General features: G+C 47.0%; 1 protein-coding gene and 1 long non-coding RNA gene across 2 annotated transcripts in view; one reads left to right on the forward strand and one right to left on the reverse strand.

Annotated features, from left to right (window-relative positions):
* PROX1 (prospero homeobox 1) overlaps window positions 1-7415 on the reverse strand; it is a 50249-nt gene extending 42834 nt beyond the window's left edge. The window contains exons 1-2 of the mRNA XM_051613638.1: window positions 6996-7415; window positions 6611-6732 (exon numbers count right to left, since the gene is read on the reverse strand). The gene's annotated coding sequence lies outside the window, so the exon portion shown is untranslated. The remainder of the gene's footprint in view (window positions 1-6610; window positions 6733-6995) is intronic.
* A 345-nt stretch (window positions 7416-7760) lies between these two features.
* LOC127383224 (uncharacterized) overlaps window positions 7761-22591 on the forward strand; it is a 31347-nt gene continuing 16516 nt past the window's right edge. The window contains exon 1 of the long non-coding RNA XR_007889133.1: window positions 7761-8595. This is a non-coding gene — a long non-coding RNA (uncharacterized LOC127383224). The remainder of the gene's footprint in view (window positions 8596-22591) is intronic.

Genomic DNA, 22591 nt, shown 5'->3' on the forward strand with positions numbered 1-22591 from the left:
CTCTCTTAAACCATTAGGGAAACATTTATTCAGCAAAGCAAAAATGCATTAAAATATTTTATGGGCAGGATTATACTATTTACAGAGAAGTGATCAAATAAAGGCCAAGATGTAGTTCATTAACACAGCCTTGTATGTACCAGTGACTAGCCATGACAGTGTTTTGAATTCCCTATACATTCCTTTTCTTAACTTACATTCTCCAAGCAAGCCCCGTTACCAAAGGCTGAAGATTCTGTATTTCGTACACTAAAATATGTGATGTTAATTTTTTTGCATGGTAGAAACGAGGCATGTTCAGTGTCACATCTCCCTGCTTTAGGAAAATCTCCAAAAACAGTATCTCAAACACCCAGTGAAGCCCTTCTTACACATAACATTTTGAATACAGAGAATCTTATTTCCTGTGACATGCAGAAAAGATGAGAAAAAATATGGAAAGATGAAAGAAATAACATCAATCAGCTGCGTGAGAAAGGAAGATACCTTCTCTTTATATGAACTCTCATTGTTTCCCAGGAACACAGCACAAAAAGATAACACACTTCCTCGCATTTTGTAAAAGGCTCTTGACATAATTTGTGACTTATTAACTAGTGATGCTAAACTCACACTGCACATAAAGCACTAGGTGCTCTTTCCTGTTTCTTAAAATTTAACACTGAGGAAAATTAAAATATTTTTCATGCGACGCTTATCTAATATTAAACTTTACATTTGCTTAACAGAGCACAATCTTCACAATAACAGGGTATATTGCCAAAGGCAGCATGCAGACTTTTTGGAATTGCTCCCATCTCTTTCGGTTCACCTGTAAAAACATCTACGTGCTCCCTAGGACTGCATCTGTGGCTAGTTTTAAAGAATGACTACCCATGCAAATAGGCATAATTTCAGCATGAAATAATGTGTAAAATCAAGACAGTAGGCAATGCTTATTTTGCAACCAGGATGACAAAAAAAAAAAAGGTTTTAATACTTTGAAGCATTATGTTTATTCTGAAGCCTTTGCCCATGTATTCTGGATGTACTAAAAGAATTTTCAGAGATCTGGTGTCAGAGACAACTATGTTAGGGACATGATGTTTGTTTACATTACTGGGTCCTTGTATATAGGAAAGTAAAGAATGATAATATTAAAAAAACCCACAAAAAACAAACAACACAAAAACTGTCATGAATTCAGACAGGAAATCCAGAGCCTTACACTGGTTTTAGGTCACTGCCTTCAGAGCCCATTCCTTATCAAGAAGCACATTAAGCAAGTGAAGTTTGGAGACTTAATGATGATAATAAAATAACAAGGAGTTGAGTTGCAGGGGCCCAGTTCCACCACCTGCACCCCAGCCAGCATCCCACCCTGCAAGCAACTCCCTTGGAGTCCAGGGATACCAAAACCCTGTCATGTGCAAGTGGTAGGATCAGGCCTTGCTTGGCAGTACGTGTTGTAAAAGACTGTTTCCTGCTTTCTCTCAATGAATGCAAATGGGGTTTTTCAGGAATCAGAATCAGGGTCTTACAATTAGGTCTTCATCTACAAAACATCTGGGGAGTTGGGTTTTCAGTAGGGTTGTTTTTGTAAAAAAAATGGCCAAGTTCTCAGGGGGGTAGAAAGGGGCGATTACCACGGGAGTTTTTAAGCAGGCAATACCGGCATGGAATAAACTAGGGCCAAGGTTGACCTTTCAGTCTAGTGGTGTTCATTTGAAAGAGATATAAACTAATTGCAAGATAAGCAAAAGAGCTCTGGCTTACTGCACTTAGGATATTCTAAAGGCGTTCTGTGTAGAGGTAATACATGCCAATAGGAAAAAAACCAAAACACATAAAAAAAATAAACAAAACCCAAACCACCAACACCAAAAACCTTCACGCTTTTCCTTCCTTTTCTGTACTCAAGCTATGCTTGATTGAGATCCAACAGTAAGTTCCCAGACTCACACCAAAAACCTTATGTCAGGTTTCACATTTTGCACATTTCCCAGCAAATCTGAGGTGCCTGACCACCGTTTCCCTCTCTCTTGCCCAATCCCAACCAAGGACATGCATGGGGAGGGCTTGCTGTACCCTTGAGTCAGCAGCTCAGGAAACAGGCTGTCCTGCGCCAGGTTGGAAGGTCATTGCCATGCATCCTTCCTCCCCAGTGTCCATTTTCCTCTCCCCAAGCCCCTGTACCAGCAGCTGCTCGCCTGCCCATTCCTGCCACCACAACCATGTGGAGGTGCTCCAGAGCGATGCCCCCTCCTTCCCTTGCTAGAAGCTGAAAGCATCAGAGTTATCGTACACTTAACCTACGTATTAAGCAACATCTCCCATTTGCCTGGGTGTTATCCCAAGCCTACAGACTGCCAGCTTTAAGGCTTACATGCCTTTCAGCTTAAATATGAAAAATAGTTCTGCTTTAGCCTGACAAAACAGAATGGGTATGGAATGGACAGCTAATATTTTGGTCTCGGAGGACCACAACCAATTCACACCTCAAGAGAAGTGGGATGCCATATACAGCGGGATGCAAAATCCCAGCCACGACAGGCAGACTCCAAGATTGATTAGATTAGAACTGGATAAATAGTGGTCCCTCGGGGGGGAAAAAATAATTAGGAAGTTGGTATTCTTTATGTAATACCAGTACTTTGCCTGAAAAACTGTATTTCATACCTCTAGTGCCTCTGTACAGCTATCAAAAAATATAGTTAGAAAGAGAGCTTAGATTGTCAAGATCTCTTGTAGAGATATTCACAAGCATAATTTCTTCCTGAGTTACAGAGTTTTAAATTCATGAAGGTTAAATTTGCTTTACATGTCACTTTTGATACTCTTTGCATGCCAAGTGTCATTTATGTTAAATTTACCCTCCACATCTCGAGCCTCAACTCGCACGATGCACCAAACATCTTCCATGCCCGCGTAATTAAAAAACATACCCAGGGCCTCAACACTTTCTAAGTCCATCCATAAACATAGCTTGCACTAGGATATTTACAAGTTTATATTCAAAACTTTTATTTACGGAGATATAATTAAAATGTAGCTATGAATAACCTCTTAATAGCACAGCAGCTACAGACATGGATTTATTTCATATTCATTTGACATGCATTTTAACTGGAAACAGGTTGATTCCTAGGTATCCAAGAGTCACTGTTACCAAACCTTTGGCTAGAATATTCTTTATAAAGGAATATGATGCCAGGTATTTAACTGCACTCATTACAAGTAAATCAGTTTCTGTAATCAATTTTGTTAACTCATCTTGATCTACAAAGATGCTGATCATTTTCTCCTAGATTAATTCGTACACCTATGAGACGCAGAAGAGATGTAAATTCAGTCTCACCCTCCTCAGCTTCTCTGAAGGACACCAGCCTAACCTAAATTGCCACTAAATACACAACGACAAAGTGTTAAACTTGATGAATATTTGTGGATTAATTTGAGAAGTTATCAGTCTCTTTTCAGAAACCCGACGACTTTTTCTGGTCCATCCCCCGCTTGCTTCATGTAAACCCACTATGCCAAGACTACACACAGAATTCAACATGCTTCTGCTAATAGAAATATTTAGATCTTTCACTCTAAAGCGCTACAAGGGGCATGGCTTTGCCAGAATCAGCCAGGAAGCACAGGGTGAAAATTATTCCAGTCAACAGCATTTCACACACAAAACCACAGCTAACATCCGAAGAACAGATGACATTTATTCTCCATAGATCTGTTCAGTGCTAAAATCATGTCAGCCACTAATGAGAAAGTACTATCTTTTCGTACAGCTCTGACACAAGTTTTCTTGGGAGAAGGGGTTGTCTAACCCCCTTAGCTGAGACATGAAATCAAAGATTTTGAAACAAGGCAGAAATGATGAGCAACTAATTGTGCAGCAACAACTGGTTTATTAGGATTTCTCCATAAGAAGCAAAAATTAGAGCCTGATTTACTTCCAAATTATGCTACAGGCACTTTAGCCTTAAAGAGAAGAGCCTTCCTGGTTTTATGAACCCTGTGATACCCAGGGCCAAATCCAGAAAGGAATTCAGCAATACCCGTGAATGCCAAGCATCCTCAATGCCCATTGACTACAGGGAGAACTGACAGAGCTCACTAACAGGAGGGAACTGGCATCTTGTTAGATCAGGCCTTTATTTGGGGAGATGCAGGGCCCTTCATCACATATCTGTGCTCGGCACTGCTTGAGAAAACAGATTCTTTGAAAGAGAAAAAGAAAACGAGCTGCTCAAGGTAGAAAACTGAAACCACTTTCCTTCTCTCAAGCCAGTTGGGTCCTTGCTATTTCACTGATCGTGAAGAAAATAACCCACATGATCTCTGTGCAGACAATACTGAAACATTCAAAAGATTCCTACTACAGACTTGGCCCAAGTTTTCCAAGATTTTTTTTTTCTACACTACACAATGTCTTTAAATCACAATTCTTGAATTACTTAATCTAGCAGGTAGGCTGCACTTTGAGACAGAATAAATTATGATTTAGAGACTACAAATTACAGTATTTACAATTCTGTCCTGAATCACATTAAACTCCAATTTAAAAAATGTGTCCATTCTTACGACTATCTTAATTTATCAACAGATCATTAAAAAAGACAAGTCATGTAGACTGAAAGGCCTCAGAGTCCAACTGGCAGGATAGTTAGGTGTATATACTGACACTGCCCCTCAGCCAATGTAACATACTTCACAGAATAATTTAAAGGGGAGTTGTTAGTGAAAAGTATATACATTGTACTTTTTATCACACTTCAACTCATTAAACGTTGATATTCTGTCTACCCTTGAGTATTAATAAACATTTCATAGTATGTGGTATGGCTGCTAACGGTAAGCTCTGGACAAAAAGGAGAACAAACAAACGCAAAGCGAGCTGCAATGGCCATAAACTTTACGTGATTGATGGCAACTCGCAGAAAAACTGCGAGAAGACATGAAGGGTATGTGCCACATGCAAATCTACGGTAAAGAAACTGCCTCCATATAATTAATCCTGCATACTGCCAAAGCCCTGCAGATGATGGAAGTGACAAATAATCTGATCTTTTACACCTCGCGGCGACACAGCCTCCTCTCTGTGCCCTGCACTAGCCAGCACCGGACCTCCCTGCCACCGAGCAGTGGCCATGGATGTGCAGATGCGCTTCCACGTGCCCCCCGCCCGTTCCCAGACCTGGATGAGGGTTTTGGGGTGACACTCACCACGCAGCCAGAAACGCCATGCATTTGCTGTGACCACTCGGAATCTATTGGAAAACTAGCAGCTTTCCAAATCCTCTCCCTGGCAACTTTCGCCTGACATTCAAGGGCACCTCTAGTCTGCAGCCGTTTCCCCTACCAGCCGCGATTGGCGTCTCCTACTTTGTCAAAGATATTAAGTTAATATGCTCCGTATCTGTTATTTCCGCAGACGGAGCACACCTACGCGAGTCTGACCCCTCCGAGAGCTCCATCCCTCCTCGGACGGGCCTTCCGAGCGCCAGGACCGGCCGCAGGTACCGATCTACCGGCTTGCTTCCCACGGCTGACCCCGCCATCCGTCCCGGCGGCACAGGGAGGAGGCGGCCGGGCCCCCCCGCTCCCTGCAGCCGTCCCGCAGCCGCCCCGCCCGGCGCGCACCGCCCCGCGCACCTGCCCCGGCGGCTCTGTCCTTCCAGCCGCCGCAGAGCGACCTCTGGGGATGCGCGCAACTTTCTCCCCCTTCCTCAAAGATGCGCGGACCCCAGGGCGGCCCCACTCCGTCCTCCGTGGAGCGCCCGGTGCCGGGGAGCCGTGCCCCGGCTGGTCCTGTCGGGCCCTGCATTTTTGCGGCCCCCCCCCTTCCCCCCCATCCCGGGCCGCTCAGCCTAAACCCAGCCCTGCGCGCCCCCTCCGCGCAGCCCCCACGCCCCCCTGCACCGTTCCCTCCTGCGCTTTAACTCCGCTTAAACACATGGCAAAGTGCTCCGGGTCACTCAGCCGACAAACAGAAAATCAAAAAAGCCACGAAAGATCTCCATCAAAGGCTAAGAAAAAATTAAATCCCCCCCTCAAGAAAAAACAAACAACAACCAAACAAGCAGAAAGTACCAATAATCCTAATCTTCTCCCAGATAAAGTCTCTTATCCCGCGACTTGCATTTGATCTCTTTCCATGTGCTCGCTACCTACCACTCAAATCCCATCTTCTACACATTTCCACAATTCTCAGCTCGTCCCACCCTTGGAAATTAAAAAGTACTTGCAAGGATATGAAGAACCAGAATAGAAAGTCCCTGCCCTTCCCAGCTTGGGTTAAAAAGGAGAACTAGCGACATGCAAATGACAAGCAAATTGAAAGAGACAAAAAGAAAGGCAGCTATAATAAACAAGACAAAGAGGAGGCTCAGAGGACCGGAGCAGGAGTTTAAAGCAGGGGATGGGGAACTTCGGCGGGGGACGGGGGGGGAGGAGGAAGCTGGGAACAACAAAAAGACGCTAAATCCTCGCTGCGCTTTCCATCCCCGCAAAACTGCCCTCCAACCCGCGGAATAAAATAAAAAAAAAAGCCCAGTCCACAAAAGGTGGCAGCGAGCGAGCGAAGGGGAAGGGGGGAGGATCACCTAACAACGAGCAGGTCACTTACTCTTCAGCCCTGGGCAGGCTACGGGGAGCGCTCCATCGGGCTCGGCGCTCCCAAATCCTTAACGCTTTATCTATGGGGGAATTACAACTACTCAGCTAATAAAGTCATTGAAATTTAGTCCCCTGGAAAAAAAAGAAGCACAGGTTTGATAACGGTGATTGGTATTTTGCCGGGGATTTCATTCCCCCCCCCCCTCCCTCCAGACCTTTTAAAGCAGCCCAAGCAAGTGAAAAATTAAAAAACAAACCCAAAACCAAACCAACAACAACAACAAAAAAAATCCGCAAAAACCCCCAAAACAAACGACAACCAACAAAAACCCAAAAAGACCCGAAGAGGCCGAAAAAGCAGGGAGGAGCGCAGGGGGCGCGGAGCGGGTACTTACTCCGTGCAAAGACGACGAAACTGAGCCTCTGGGTTTTTTTTTGCTGGTGGCAAGAGAGAAGGGGAGACACGCACACGAACATGCACCCACCGCACGCGCCCCGCACGGACACACGGACAGACACACGGACACACACGCGCGCACACACACACGGACACGCGCGCGCCGCCGCTGATGAATATGTTAATCGGGCGAGGGAGGGCGGGCGAGGGAGTGCGGGCGGGCGGGCGGACGGACGGGCGGGCAGCGGCCGCGGGGCTGCGGGCGCCGAGCGGAGCCGAGCGGAGCGGCGCGGAGCAGCGGAGGAGCGGGGGCGGAGTGGCGCGGAGCGACGGGGCGCGGGGCAGGGCTGGGCTGGGCTGGCCGAGCCGAGCGAGCGCTCCGCACCGCCACAAGATTTACTTTAAGACACAGCTGAAGGAAACAGGAAGACCAGACGTCACGCTCGGAGTGACGTGAGCCCGGCCCGGCGCCCAATCGGGAGGCTCCTTGGGACGGACGGGGGGACGGGGAGAACTTGGCAGGAGCGGGGAGAGAAAAGAGGGGAGAACGGGGGGGGGCCGAGAGGGGGAGGAGGGGCTGCCCCGCCCCCGCGGGAAGGTGGCGGCGGCCGCGCACCTGCGTGGGGGGGGGGGGAAATGGACGGACACACGGACACAGGGCGGGGGCGCCGGCAGCCGCGGCCCCGACGGAGCGGCTTACAACCCCCCAACCCCTCCGCCAAGCACGGGCACGGGAGGAAAAAAGCCTCCCTGCGTGGGGAGGGGGCTGTGAGGGAGCAGAGAAACTTTAGGAAAGTCATCCCCGAGGGGGCGGGGGATGCTCCGCGGTGCCCCACGAGGGAATGTTTTCCACGCGAGAAGGCTTCTGGGGAGTCGTGCGGGGGGCGGGGGCAGCTGTCCTGGAGTGCGCGTCTTTCACGCGTTAAGCATCGGGACGGTGAAGTAAAACCCCGCTCGCCAGCGCGGCCCCCACGCGGGTCACAAACTTTTAAGAGGAGCGGGTGGGCACGGCACGGCGTCCCTCGCCGGGGCAGGGAGCGGGAGCAGCGCTGGTCGCTCCCCTGCGACGGACAAAATAAAATACGAAAATGAGCATCAGGATGCGCCGCGTGGAACGACCGGCGGTGACCAAACCCAGGTGCTGGCTGCGGGCCGCGCCAGCTCCGGCCCTGCACAGCGCGCCCGAAGTTTCGGTCTACTCGAACCCATCCCCAGCTCAGGACAGCTCGCTCCTAGCCGGCTCCGGCGGGAAAGCGCTGAGAGAAAATAATGTGAGGGGAAATAAATAAATAAATGAATAAATAAATATTAAAAGCGGGTTCTTCCCAGCAGGTCCGGGCTGCAATCCGGAGCAGAGCCTGCCGGGCGCGCTTTGTCCCGTCGTGATCGCAGGTTTCCGCAGCGTGGGGAAGGGAGCGCCCGCACCCCCGTCCCGGTGGCCGCAGAGGGTCGCCCGGCCGCTGCCGGCGGAGCGGCGAGGTTTCCCGTAGGAAAACAGCACTGGGCTTGCAGGCGGCAGGGGAATAAACTGAGGAGAGGGAATAACGCCCTACGGAAGGACCGGCGGCAGGGGAGCGCTGCAGGGCTCTCAGCGGCAGGTAAGGCCGGCGCTGCCCCGCCGGGCCCCTCCGCTCTCTCCCCTCGGGGCTGCCGTGCGGGAGAAGGAGCCCCGAGTGGAGGAAAGAGCCCGGACGGGACTAGGGCAGGCAGGGCTGGCTCCGGCGGCCCCTGCCAAAACTTGGGCCGCTGCTCAGCTCCGTGCCAGGTCACGCCTCGCCCCCTGCCCGCCCTTCTGCTGGCGGCGCGAAGTGCCGCTCCGCTTTCCCTTCCAACTGAACGGTCAGTCTCACTAGAAGGGACCCGCTGCGCCCAGCCCCACGCGTGGGTGCGGGCAGTCCCGCCGCCTCCCGCGGCGTTGACGGGGCGCGAAAGCCCCAGGCCAAGGCCGGCTGCGAGAGCCACCCTCCGCGGCCAGTTTGGGAGCCGGCATGGGCATCAAACACGCCCCCCGGGAGCCTGCCCGCCTCTGCCGGGCGCTCCCCGCAGGGTCCAAAGGTGTGGCTGCCCGCAGCGTCTCCTGTCCCTGCTGCCCGCCGGTGGGGCCGGGCAAGCCGCCGCGTCGGGGCTGCTGGCGGCTCCGCACTACGTCCGCGGCGTGGAGTGGGGTCCCGAAGGCGGGTGGTTGGGTAATGTGACAAGCCACCCTGCCGAGGATCACGAAGAAATCGCTCGGGACCGACCGGATCGGTCCCGACGCGCTGCCGGAGCTGCTGCTGGGAAGCTGCTCCCGAGTGAAAAAAATCTCCCTGCAGCTGCCCCGGCCGGCGGATCAGGGGCAGATACAGCCGGTAACACCCGCTCTAGAACCCCGCACCGGGGCCTGCCCCGGCCTCCCCAGGGGAGGCAGCGTCCGGCACGTCGGGGCGGAGGCAGCTGTACCCCGGCCCGGCGCGGTCCCCGTGCTGCGGAGCGAGGGGGCGGCGGGGCTGCTTTCACCGTTGCCCTCCCCGGCCCCTGTCGGTGCGGAGCCTCGCTCCTCGCCGGGCTGGGCAGCCCCGCACTGCCGGCCACCCTGGCAAACCATGCCATGCCATGCCCGGGCCGCGTACCGAGCCCGGCGCTGGTCACCTCAGCCTTATAGGTGACCGCAAGATCCCCAGTGGCACGGGGCGCGTCCCGAGACGCTCCGCTGCTACTGCCTTCATCCCCCGTCCCGGGCGGCCCGGTGCCCGTCGTGCCCACCGGGCCCTGGGGGCTTCGCCGAGAGTTGTTTTAACGTGAGATCTTTAGCAGCAGGGGCGCCGGGCCCTTCGCCGCCGGGGACCGGCGGGGCTGGGGCGGCCCGTCAGCGGCGCCCCGAGGGCGAGCGACCCCCATCCGGTCCGCACTGCGCTGCGCTCCGCGGGCGCGGAGAGGCGGGTACAGCCGCGGCAGGAGGGCCTGCTCCCCGCTTGGTCTTGCGGGGCTCAGCTTGCTGAGCTGACACGTTCAGGCTCCCGTTGTAGCCGTAAGTGCTGCAGGGGCTGGGGAACAAGAGCGCAGAAGTGTGTCTGGACGCAGGGGGAGATAGGCTAAATTTGGCGGGTAAATGACTCGCTTGGATTCTTCCCCCCCCCTTTTTTTTTTCTTTCCCTTTAAAGGACACCGGGATACACGTAGAGGTGAAGCCGAATCGTGCAAACGCTAATAAATAAATAAATAGCTGTCTTTGACACGGAATTTATTACCACCGGGGCTCAGCCTCAGCCACTGTCGATTTACCCAAAGAGAAACTGAGGCACTGGAAGTGAAGCAGTGTCCCCAAGGCCAGACAGCAGCTCAGTGGCAGCCAGCCTTGGCCCCAGCTATGGGTACCATGTGTGCAGACTTCCACCTACCATCCAGCCCTGCTGCCTGGTTTCTGTAGCTGTTTTCAGATAACCTGCCTGCAGCTCCCATGTCTTGAAACTTTTTCAAGTCTAAACACACCAGCGCTGCCACCTGCCACACCAGTAAGCCCAGCTGGAATGAAATGCACACTTTCTACTTGCCCACCTGCTTTGGCACTGAATGCTTCAGACCCTTTCTCTGTTTTAATCCTGGAAGACAGTCAACCTCATAAGGAAAGCAAGTTGATGTCAAAACTCAGCAGCAAAAGTAATCTCGCATCCATTACCCACATTTCAGAGGTGGAGGAAGAGCTCTTCTTCAGCTAGAATGTAATCCCTCAGAAGGGGTCCAGAGAACCCCCATGCCAGCAGGTCATGTTCAGAATTTGTAGTGAGCAAAGTCATCCGTGGTGCTTTCTCCAGGGCCTGGTGGCTTGGGCAGCGGTGAGAGAGCCTCTTGCTGCTGTGGTTGGGATGTGTGGCTGTTTCTGTCCCTTGCTGCTCCCAGTCCCCCAATCAAGTGTGGTCCTACTAGGGAACTGTCATAAGTTACAGTCCCTCTTCAAACTCCTGTAGAAGGCTCAGGTCCTTTTCCTGCTAATTAATATGTCACAAGGTAGTCACCAGGTCCTTTTCTTGGTCGTTAGTAGATTATAAGGTACTCACACTGTATATTTTTTGATTGATGGTTTTGCTGGATCCCAACAAAAAATTAATCCATGTTAACAAAATTTAGATTCAAAGCCTGGAGGTGCTCAGGTCTGTGGGTTCTCCTGCCTAGCACTTGGTGTGTGTCACAAACTTCAGGTCAAAATACTACATTGTCTTCACATACAGGCGTTGTCAGGTCTATCTATGTTCATCCACAAGGTTTGTCCCACCAGAAAAAAATCCTCCTCCAAATGTTGCTGCCTCTGAAAAGAAAAGGGTTGCTGCAAGCTGACAGCTTTCTGTGCTTGCATTTCTTTCTTAAGTGGAACAAAAAAAACAGATGTAAGAAACTCAGGAAAACTTTTGCAGTGTGCTCGTGACCATGGGTGATTCCTCTGTTCCTTTGGAGTCTGACAACAAAATTGAAAGTGACAAGGGTATATTGTTGAAACTGCCTTTTCTTTGATCACTTTTCTTGCTGTATCTGTTCCAACTAAATGAGAGAATGGGGCTGCAAATACATAGCAGGTTTTCTTTTTTCCTTTTTTTTTCCTTTGTTTTTTTTTCTGGGGGTAGGGAATGTCCAACTACTCTAATACATAAAAATAATGACTACTCTAATACATAAAAATAATGCAACTGCAAAGGCCTGATTCTGTTCTTACTTATTGTGACACAAATTAAAAATAACTCTGCTGATATAAATAAAGCATCATTAGTGTGTGTGTATGAGAAAGACGAGAACTGGGTGCCCGATGTGTGTAATTGCTGAATTTAGTGCCATTCCTCACTTCCCTTTGCCCGGGCTCCTCCTTTCAGAAAGGAAACCTTTGGAAGAAAATGCCTTTAGCCTGGTGAGTGAATGCAATGTAGGTGGTTCAGTGCAATTTAATTCAAGAACCTGTTATTGATAGAAATAGAATTGTTAAAAAATAATAATTCAAAAAACCCAGAACTCAACAAAAAAACTCACAACCTCCAGAGAAGAGAAAGTGAACTAAACTAATCCTATTAAACGTGGTAGCATGTTTCTGTGCAGCTCGCTGAGAGATTAAGCACAGGAAAAGGGATAAGTGCTGCTTCAGTTTCACTAAACTAATGTGACAACTTGTCATTGGAAATCTTTACAGCTTGTTAGCAGATGACTAGCTGATTCAGATGTGTTTTCTACCATTTCCTTTGTGTCTGGGGGTGGTGTTTTTTCTTTCCTGTTCCTTTCTTATCCATACTGCTTTATTTTGCTTTTTAATCCTTCATGTCTCCTTCAAGTCAAAACATTTAACTTGCTTTAATCAATATTTTGTTTTGAAGATGTCCCTTGACCTTTTGTTTGTGCAAATTAACCTTCAAGGGCACCTCATTCATTCATTAACCTCAGTGGGATGCCGTATCCCTTGTACATGGCATTTTAGGATGCATAAAACATTTATGGATGTTTAGACATATTGCAGTAAATGACTGTGATACTGCTGTGGTTACTCCTGCTGCCACTAATATATTGGTTTTTTCTTTCTTTCTTTCTTTCTTTCTTTCTTTCTTTCTTTCTTTCTTTCTTTCTTTCTTTCTTTCTTTCTTTCTTTCTTTCTTTCTTTCTTTCTTTCTTTCTTTCTTTCTTTCTTTCTTTCTTTCTTTCTTTCTTTCTTTCTTTCTTTCTTTCTTTCTTTCTTTCTTTTCTTTCTTTCTCGCTCATTCTCTCTTGGTCTCTTGCTATCTTGCTCTTTCACTTTTCACTTTCACTTTCTTTCTTTCACTCTTTCTCTCTCTCGTTCTGTTTTGTTTTCAGCCTAATAATTAGCAAAATAAATGTTAACCAAGAAATGGCATTAAATAGCAGCTGTAAAGTTTTAGATTTCTTTCTCTCTTTGTTTCTTCTCTTCTCTTCTCTTCTCTTCTCTTCTCTTCTCTTCTCTTCTCTTCTCTTCTCTTCTCTTCTCTTCTCTTCTCTTCTCTTCTCTTCTCTTCTCTTCTCTTCTCTTCTCTTCTCTTCTCTTCTCTTCTCTTCTCTTCTCTTCTCTTCTCTTCTCTTCTCTTCTCTTCTCTTCTCTTCTCTTCTCTTCTCTTCTCTTCTCTTCTCTTCTCTTCTCTTCTCTTCTCTTCTCTTCTCTTCTCTTCTCTTCTCTTCTCTTCTCTTCTCCTCTCCTCTCCTCTCCTCTCCTCTCCTCTCCTCTCCTCTCCTCTCCTCTCCTCTCCTCTCCTCTCCTCTCCTCTCCTCTCCTCTCCTCTCCTCTCCTCTCCTCTCCTCTCCTCTCCTCTCCTCTCCTCTCCTCTCCTCTCCTCTCCTCTCCTCTCCTCTCCTCTCCCTTTTCTTTTTTCTCTCTTTCTTTGGTCCTTTATTTTTCTTACTTATCATTCTTTCTTTTTTCTCTCTCTGTTTCTTGCTTGACGTGTTGCTTGTGAGCAGAATGCAAGCAAAATAACCAGGCTGGTGGAACTTTTAGCTTTAGTAGGTTCACGTCAAAAGCAGGTGTTTAGATTCTTTAGAAATATATGCTGAGTCTTAATCCTCTCCTCTCCTCTCCTCTCCTCTCCTCTCTTCTTTTTCCCTTGGCCTTCCCCCACCGGCAAAGGCATGATGGTTGAGTAAATGGAAAAAAAACATTTTACAACATTAAAGGAAGACTGTTTAGAAAAGGAAGGCCCTGCTGAGGTGTAGAGGAAGCCTGTTTATTAACACTGGACACCTCTTATCTCAGTCAGCTCCAGATGGATGTCCCCTTGGTAATTCTCACTCTGTGCCAAGTGGGGTTAAGCAGGGTAACCACCTTGACGTGGGCTGGTGATCACCAGGGGATCATCGGCTCCTTCAGAGAGAAATTTTAGCAGAAACTTGGAGTGGGGGAGGGAGAGCTTGCACGTGGCCAGATTTACCTTTGTGGCTGTAAATTGCTTGCTGCCTGGGACAGAGCCAGGTTTTGATTGAGAGATAAAGTAGCTCAAATCTGTCAATAATTAACTGTCACTCAATTAAGTCTTTCTTAACAAATTAGCACTTGGTAGCACCTAGGGTGCAGGTTTTTCATGGGAAAAGGCTGATAGAGTGATGTTGGCCATTAAGTTTGCCCACTGAATATCAGCTGATGTCCTGCTCAGTTTAAACACCACTGTGTAAATTTGATGAATTGGTTCCCAAACCCCATTTCTGCCCGATTGCTTTTAAGATTAACCATTTGTGTCTTCCCAAGCTCAACAATGCAGGTAAGGATTTGAGGAATAAGAGAGTTATACTGGATTAATTAGGGCTTCTTGGCTGTCAGGTAGCCTTGAAGGAGCAGCCAGCTGTACATGAGGTCAGGGGGTTGAATTTACAGACCCCTGCAGGACCACAGGAGGGGATGGAGCGGAGTTACATAGTTTGCCTCCCGTGCAAACTACTGTAAACATGTTTCTGTCTCACACATCCTCACTCTTCCCCAGCCTGCCCCTTCCAGTGGGTTGGTGAGAAGGTTAAAAGGGAAAAACATTTCCACTTGCTTTATCCCATCAGAAAATTCTCATCCAAGCAGATGCCACCAGGCTGTGAGCTCTTGGCATTTTCAAGCCTAGGTGGCCCTGAGTACCTGGCTTCACCAGGGTTGTCAGGTTGAATGTGTTTCCAGAAACATTGCAAAGCTCCATATTGATGCCTCTCTCCCAGATTCCTGGAAGAATGCTGTGGCAACAGAGGTAGCATTGGTGTTTCTCTGGTAGCAGACTTTGTGCCAGATTCCTTTCATCCCTTTCCATAGTAGTGATGCTCTGGGTATGTCATTCCACTCTTCCTCTTAATTCTCTATTCAGTAAGTGACTGCCGGATGTCAGCCAGATCCAGCAGAGCCATCCCAGTTTATATTAGCTGGTGATCTGGCCTCAAGTTTGTGCACACTGCTGAATGGACTCTGCCGGGACGGGAATTCCCTTGGTACATTAATTCATGGCAAACCGCAGCCTCTGGAAGCTCCAGCCTTGTGATCATTTGTCACATTAGCCCTGCTGAGGAGGAATCCATCTCTCACGAGTCACAAAACCCTTTGCTCTCCATTGGCACTGAATTCTCCTGGTGTCACACAAAGTTGCACCTCCAGGAGGTGTGCTCAGAGAATCTGTTTAGAAGTCACACACAAAACTCTGAGTTGTGCAGGTTCTGATTCACAATGGATTGCATAGAAGGTTGTAAAATGGAAGCTGATTTTTAGCTTCAACTCTGATCCATTCCTCTGATACAGGTTTATGCTCAGTATGGGTTTGGTTAAAGCAGTCACTGCTTACGTCACTGACTTTTTTTCCATCTCTTTTGACCAAAGTCTGCCTTACCTGCAGTGTGGGCCAAAAAACTGTGGGCCAAACATGAGGCAAAGTGATGATGTACAAGAGTTTAAAAGCAAAGTTTGAGAAGTTCTTGAGGTTGTTCTTTTTGAGGATGCACACTGTTGTCTTGTACAAAAGCTAATCCTGATGCAGCTTTCTGTTAGTCATATCAGAAGAGCTGCCAGAGACTGACAGCTCTTAGCCAGCACCACCCTACTGTGGTTCAAAGATCTGAACTATTTCACCAGCTTCCATGTGGAGGGGTTAAAAGCACACTAAAAAATACTTTGTGTGGCATTGTCCTAGTACTTGCATTAAAAGTCTTAAGTTTAAAATCATAAAGCAGGAGAAAAGGAAGCACATTTGATAGTTTAAAACTGTACCCTATCCTGCTGCATAATCAAAGCTGGTATTTAACAGGAAATGTAGTTTAATTTTATAGACTTATGTTCTTTTGGTTGGTTGGTGTTTTTAAGAAAGAGGAAGATATTTCTGTAGAGGGATTATAGCCTGGGAAAAACAATTTTGATTATGCTTTTGTGTGTGCTGCGTTAATTTATTTTTATCATAGAATCACAGAATGGTTTGGGTTGGAAAGGCCCTTAAAGATCATCTAGTTCAAATCCCCTGCATGGGCAGGGACACCTCCCACTAGATCAGGTTACTCAAAGCCCCATCCAATTTATACTATATGTTTTATAATATAAATAATAATCTATGCATTATATATTTAACAACATATAATTATATACTAATAGATAATACATAATACTTTATGATATAATTTATTATTTATGTAATAATAAAGAATTTCTATCATACAGCAACAGTTAAAACCCCCCATCTTTTCTCATAAAAAGTAATTCCCATTATGGAAAGAATGCATATGAACTATCACCTCCAAAGACTCAGTCCTGCAAGGCATTGAGGGAAAACTTTTTCAGGAGCACCATTTCAAAACAGTCTGAATGGCTATACTATTAATTTTAATAGGACACAGATGCCTAGATGTTTTGTAAGGTCCTGAAGAAGCCAATGGATTTAGAAGCCTAAAGCAGAGCCTAGGCTGACTTTAAGGTGTCTATATACAGAACTGCCATCGTGGATCATCCAGATCAGGAGACACGTTCCCTAGGTGCTACAGTGCTGTTGTCATGCTTGCCAGAGACTTCCCTCAGGGAACAGCTACATACAGGGATATCTACAGTTTGTCCAGGCGCCAGCACGTGGCTTTGCCCACGCCGATGGGCTCCAGCAAAACCATGCTCAGCACTGCTTTCTTTGCAAGATGTCCTCATGGTGGTGTCAGTTCCCATCTTTCATAGGATAGCCTACAAGTCAGGGTGTCTCTCCTAGAGGTGGGAAATTTGTGGTTAACACTCTCATCGTCCCAAAGCCAAATAAAGTTATGGCCCTGTACTCTCTGAAAAGTGTCCTGCCCTTCAGGCTGTGAGATGGGATCACCCTAATGCCCCCCTCCTTTGGGGGTTTTGTCCCATTGCAAAGAGGAACCAGACTATCACAGGGTCAAAAGCTGAAGAAGCAAGTGATCTTGACTTTGTAACAGGTGCTTAAAACTATAAACTGGGGGGGGGGGGGGCAGTGCTCTGCTTCCAGGATTATATACTTCACCTGTCTGTAATGGCTCTGTAATGCAATATACGCCACTGGAGCAGGGAGAAGGGCCTGGGCGTCCCTTAGGCCGAGTGATGGTGCATGTCACTGAGGCATGCTCTGCCCACTGACCCTCTCTCTGGCCTCCACAATCTGTGTGCCTTTCCATAACGCTGCACAGCTTGCCAGGAGTGGATAGAGGGTGTCTCAGCAATTACCGTGAAGGCACTCACATCTCTTGGATTCTAGTTTGAGTAGCTGAATCATTAGATACCTACATAATGTAAAAAGTGCCCTAAGCTCCTACTGAAGTTACTGGACTCACACTCAGCAACATCGGGGCCAAAATACTGTAGGTGCCTTTTTATGGAAAGGAAATACTTCCCCGACATAAAGGTCAAAAGGCATTTATAACAACATTAATAGTTTCAGAGCTTCATGCTATTGAATTCTAGGAATTATTAGACTTGTTTGGCAGTACTGTTTAGTTGCTTTTACAACAGAAATATGCTGTTTACTTCCTGCGAGATTAATAAAGAAAAAAAGTCCAATCTATATCAATGAGTAAGATATTTTCCTTACCAGAAATATTGATTTACATATTGACTTCGCTGCTGGAGGGTTATTTCACTCCATGCTGCAGATACTCATTGTCAAGTGACATGTGTTTTATGTACTAATAAAAATGTGGTTTCTGGCCCAGTAATCTTATCTGGATGATTCTGACTTTTTGCATTTGGCTTGGTCTGAAGCAGTTGTCCTGTCTAAAACTGAGTACTTATTTTCTTCTGAGCGTCAATGCACTTCTCTCTATGTGAATTACTTGCAACTAAGATCAAAACAAGCAAACGTTGAAAAACCCCTGCTCACAGCCCCTTTGTCCTGTTAGTTCATTTTCCTTTCAATCTTTCAGCAATGGGTTTAGGCTCTGCAAGACAGAAGTTCTTTATTTAGCGACAGAAAAGGTGCCGCCGCAGAACCTGTTACAGCTTGTCAGAAAACCAACCCGAGTGTGTTCTGGGACAAGGACTGTCTTTTTATTGCTGGGTTATACAACAGCTCTCACGTTGGCTTGCTGACCCCGATCAGGCGTGGCGATAGTAGTAACAACAACAATAGCTACGCCACCAACCAGCAACCCAATGCTCAGGAGGGCTGTGATAGTGCCCAGCATAGGCCAGACATGCCAGGTCCCCCTTGTGCAAAATACCAGCCCAGGAGAGGGCAAAAAAAAAAACCCAAAAGAAATTAAAATCCCAGCTCTCTCTAGCCCTCAGACTGTAGATGTGACCACTGATTTCCTTGGCACACTCTATCCACAAAGTAGGGGATTTCACTGATGCTAAAATTCTCATTACTGGACAGCCAGTCCTCCCTGTTGAGCCTGGACCTATGTGTGTGTGTGTGTGTAGAATTGCACCCTCCAAGGGAAACCTCTCCTGAGGGCAGCTGGGCATGCTGCTGCCACATAACTCAGTGGCACCGAGGTCCCATGGGTCTGGGAGCACGAGGTGGTGGGTAACAACGTGAATGCTGGTAGTCCCTTCCGCTTTCTTTTACATACCATCCAAACGATGAAAATGTGAGACAATGGTAACACACATCAGCTCTTTGGCCTCTTGGGGAATCACCTCAGCTCCCTACAAGTGGGATGAAAAGAAAATAAAGTTGTTCTAGAGGGGAACTGCATGCAGAACATTTCTTCTGTTTTGAAATTCCTGAGGTCAGCTGTGCCCATAGTTTCTAGGCACTAGCACTGTCCCATTGGCAGCAGAGGAAAGCTAGTGGCTGAATGTGAGAAGAGAGACTCTCTCTGTCAGCGAAAAGTCTCCCTGTAACTCTTTCCCTTAGGAACACAGTATTTTAGGCCACATCTATGGATCTAAGGCCTTTGTTCAGCTCTTGACCCATCAGGACAGAAAGAGGGGCAAAGGCGTATGCGCCCGGAGTTTATCTGCAGCCAAGAAGGGGTGAAGCTGGCGGAAAGGAAAAATCTCGAGCCCCATTAGTAGAGCACTTCTCTGCCTAGCCTCTGCTAATGGGTTCTGTGGGGCTGTTTATTCTGGAAGAAAATGGGGGACAAAGAGGGCTTTGGGTCACTTGCAGATTTTTTTTCTCCTGGACTGACTTAACAGCAAACACCAGCACTGGAACTGTGGTGTAAATTCACCTTCTATTTTGCTAGAGGTCACTTAGCTTAGTTATATCCTTTTCTGTCTACTTGCACGCAAGGAATTCACCTTTTTCTTTGACCACAATGATTCAACCGAAATTTGGGGGGTAAACAAATGTGCCAAGTCTTTATTAACCCCAGCAGTCTAATTTCTCATTACAACACTGTGATTCAGAGGAAGCAGCATTGCTAAAACAGCTACCGAGTCCCAGCAAAAATGATAGTTTTCCTCAATCAGTTCCTTTTGTGACCTTGATCTGAACCTTAATCTGTTTTAGCAAAATTCTTTTTATTAGCCATTCATACTTAATCATACTGCTAATTTTCCTGTTTTTAAACTATCAATTTGCGGCTGCATTTTCGTGTAACTAATCAAGGCTGATGTATGGTATTTTGGCTATGATTTCTAATAATTATTCTTAAGAGTTTTTTAAGTCTGGCTTTTCCATAGATAACTGTCAAAATTGTAGATAGAGGCAGAATGCCTAGTTTCTGTGATATTGCATGTACAAGTCTGCTTTCTTATCTTTAGTGAAAATAACCATTACAAGCATTATATAGGGAACCTGAGCCCCATCTTCTTTTCTTTCCTTACATCAGCAGTTGCTTTTCATTAGTATTATTACTGCAGACAAGCGTCATTGGAGGGAAGAAAGGTTTTCAGGATCATGCTCTGTTTGAGATATTTAGAATAAAAAAAACAAACATACTTGCAGCTGTCTGACAAAGATTGTAAACTGTTGTAGCTAGTGACTAGTGATTTTTCTTTGCCTATGGTATTAAAGAACAGATTGTGTTACTATACTTATCTCTACCTTTACAAACAAATACACCAGGAAAATATGTCGAGCAGAAGAAACCGTGCTTGTTATCAAATGCCTAGCTACACTGACTGCAGGTTTTTGTACATTTTGGCAAAAGCTTCAAAACATATTGCAGCTTGGTTAAGCTCTGAATTCTCTACAGTGTAAAGGGAGCCTTTTTGTGTCCGTAGCACGCGCTTGGCTCTCCACCGAAGAAGGCAGCAGGTCCCTGCTGTTATTTGCTGTTCGTGCGGCTGCTGCACGGATACCGCAGCCCCTTGTCCTGCGCTTTGTACCCACCAGAGACGCTTCTTCCCCCACCGAACTGATTAAGAGCACGGCAGGGCTATGGTCTGAAAAGCCTGCTGCTTCTGATGAGGTTTTAGTTGAAGTTTGCAGAGCTGACCGAGTACCAGGGGCTTTGTGTGTGTGCAGTGGGGTGATTGCAGGGGGTAGGACACATTCGTCGTCCCCCCCCACTTAGAGGTGCCCTTGGAGCAGCACCAGGGGAGAAACTTTGCAAGCATTTTCCAGCCCGAACCTCTCGCTTGGTGGGACCTTGTCAAGTGACATGCTAACATTTCATTAGGAAGTGAAGCAGAATTCTTAGTTGCAAGTGAACTAAGTCTGACAGATAGAATTTACTACCGTGAAGAGGGAGGAAAGCCAGAAACTTGATACTCTCCTGTTGGTTTGGTTTTTTTGTGTATTGTGTTTTTGTTGTTTTGGGTTTTTTTTTGTGCAAGATGCTCAGATGTCTTGGTAATGGGTTTCTGTGCCAGATGGAAGGCAATGGCTGGGAGACTAGATGAACAAAGACTCTTCACAATCTTTTTCCCTAATTAAATCCTTTTTTCTGTAAAAGTGCAATGTTTTCCTCAGCAGACTGAAGGGATTGCCATGTATGATTGTTTCAATAGCTACAGGTTAATTGTGTTATATGTATCTGTAGAAAAATTAATGCTATATGCAAAAATGGATCAAATTGCTCAAAAGCCCAGTAATTAACTCAGCCCTATAGTTAGCAGGGTTGGCATTAGAGGAAAGAATAATGCCGTTTCAATCCAAAACCTTCCCTCCCTCCCCATCCATTTTCTCTCTTCTTGTCACTTCCTATTAGCTGATCATGACATCTTATCTTTTTCCTGAAGGGTGGGCCAGAAGATTATTTTGGAGCTCATGTAAGTGACACTCCAAGGATTGGCCAGCAGCGGGTTCAGCAGCCCTGGCCCCTGGAGCCATAGGATGTCATTCCCATGACATGCCTGGAAACCCCAGCTCATCCCTCAGCTGTCCAGTTACAGCAGCATCTCCGTCATGTTGCACTTCAAGTCTGTCACAGGCGTGGGTTCATGCTCCTCACCAGGAACCCTTCTCTTTTCTGCTGAGGACTGTATTTTTATTTTTAATGCAAAGTCCTTCACATTGGGGGCGTGATGGCTTCTTTTGCAAGATGAGATTCTGCCACAGGAAGAGGTGGCTGGGGATCATGCAGCAAATGGACACGCATGTGCTAAGAGAGGAGCTGGGCATGAAAGCCTCCTAAATGGCATTTGTAATGTATTTATATTTCAGTCATTTTGAAACATTTAGAGCTGATATCTCTGGGCACCAGATCTGGTCCCTGCATCTTCTCTTTCCCATCACTCTGAGAGCAGCAGTTTTTGGAAGAGCTCTGCTGACCTGGAGGTTTGGGACTGTCTCGGCAGCTCTTTCAGCCCCACGCTGGCCACCCAGTCCCTATAGCCCAGGATGCTCCCAGTGTGGGGACAGAGCCAGAGAGCTCCCACCAGCTGTAGCCAGACATTATGGCTCGTGCTGGAGGGACTTGCTGCCGGCGCCGTAATTGCAGGCTAGCTAGATTTTTGCTGTGGTATTACAAATTCCCCCAGGGAAGCCCACAGCTATGACCATTTACATGGTAACATTGTCAGGCATGAGTCATTTTCTTCCCTCTCTCTCTGTGCCCCTGTGTCTGTTTCTGCTCTCACACACACTCACAAATGCAAGCACAAATCAACAAAGTGGTAAATAAAATTTAAATGATGCTTTAGTGCATTTTCAGTCCGCTTTTTCTGGCTGATGTACTTTTTTTTCTTTTTCTTCTTCTATTTAAAATGTAGCACAAAATGTACAAGCCATGTGAATGTTGGAATGTTGATAGTGGAGTGATGACTTTTGCATCTTCTGCTTCATATTATGTTTTTTTTACCAGGTTACCTTTAAGAGTGCTTTAACTAAAAATATAATCAGCAAAACTAATCCTTAAAAAACAAATCTTTGTCAATATAATAAAACAGGAACCTTGCCAAGTGAGGGACAGGGTCACGGTTTAAGAAGTTTTTTCACCTGACACTCGTTCATTAATACTTCAACTCTGCTAACCTTGTTGCCACCTTTTTTCTACACATCTGAATAAATGCAGTGTCTTCTTGTGTTGTACTGGCTATGTTATCAGAATTAACATCAATAAGTACTTGCAGGATTGGTGTCCTTAGCGCCGAATTTCTCCATGAAACAACTTGCTTGTGTACTCTGAAAAATTCGCTTTGGTGCTTTGGGGGGGCGGGGAAGAGCATCTGCTAAAAGACAGTTGGGAAAAAATCCTCAAAATTGTGGGGTGCATGAATTAAGGTTGGTTTTGCAAGACAGATGTGGAAAATTTGTGCATGCATCCTGATTCTCTCAAGCAACATTGTGC

The sequence above is a fragment of the Apus apus genome, chromosome 3, assembly GCF_020740795.1.
Source record: "Apus apus isolate bApuApu2 chromosome 3, bApuApu2.pri.cur, whole genome shotgun sequence".
Classification (NCBI taxonomy): domain Eukaryota; kingdom Metazoa; phylum Chordata; class Aves; order Apodiformes; family Apodidae; genus Apus; species Apus apus.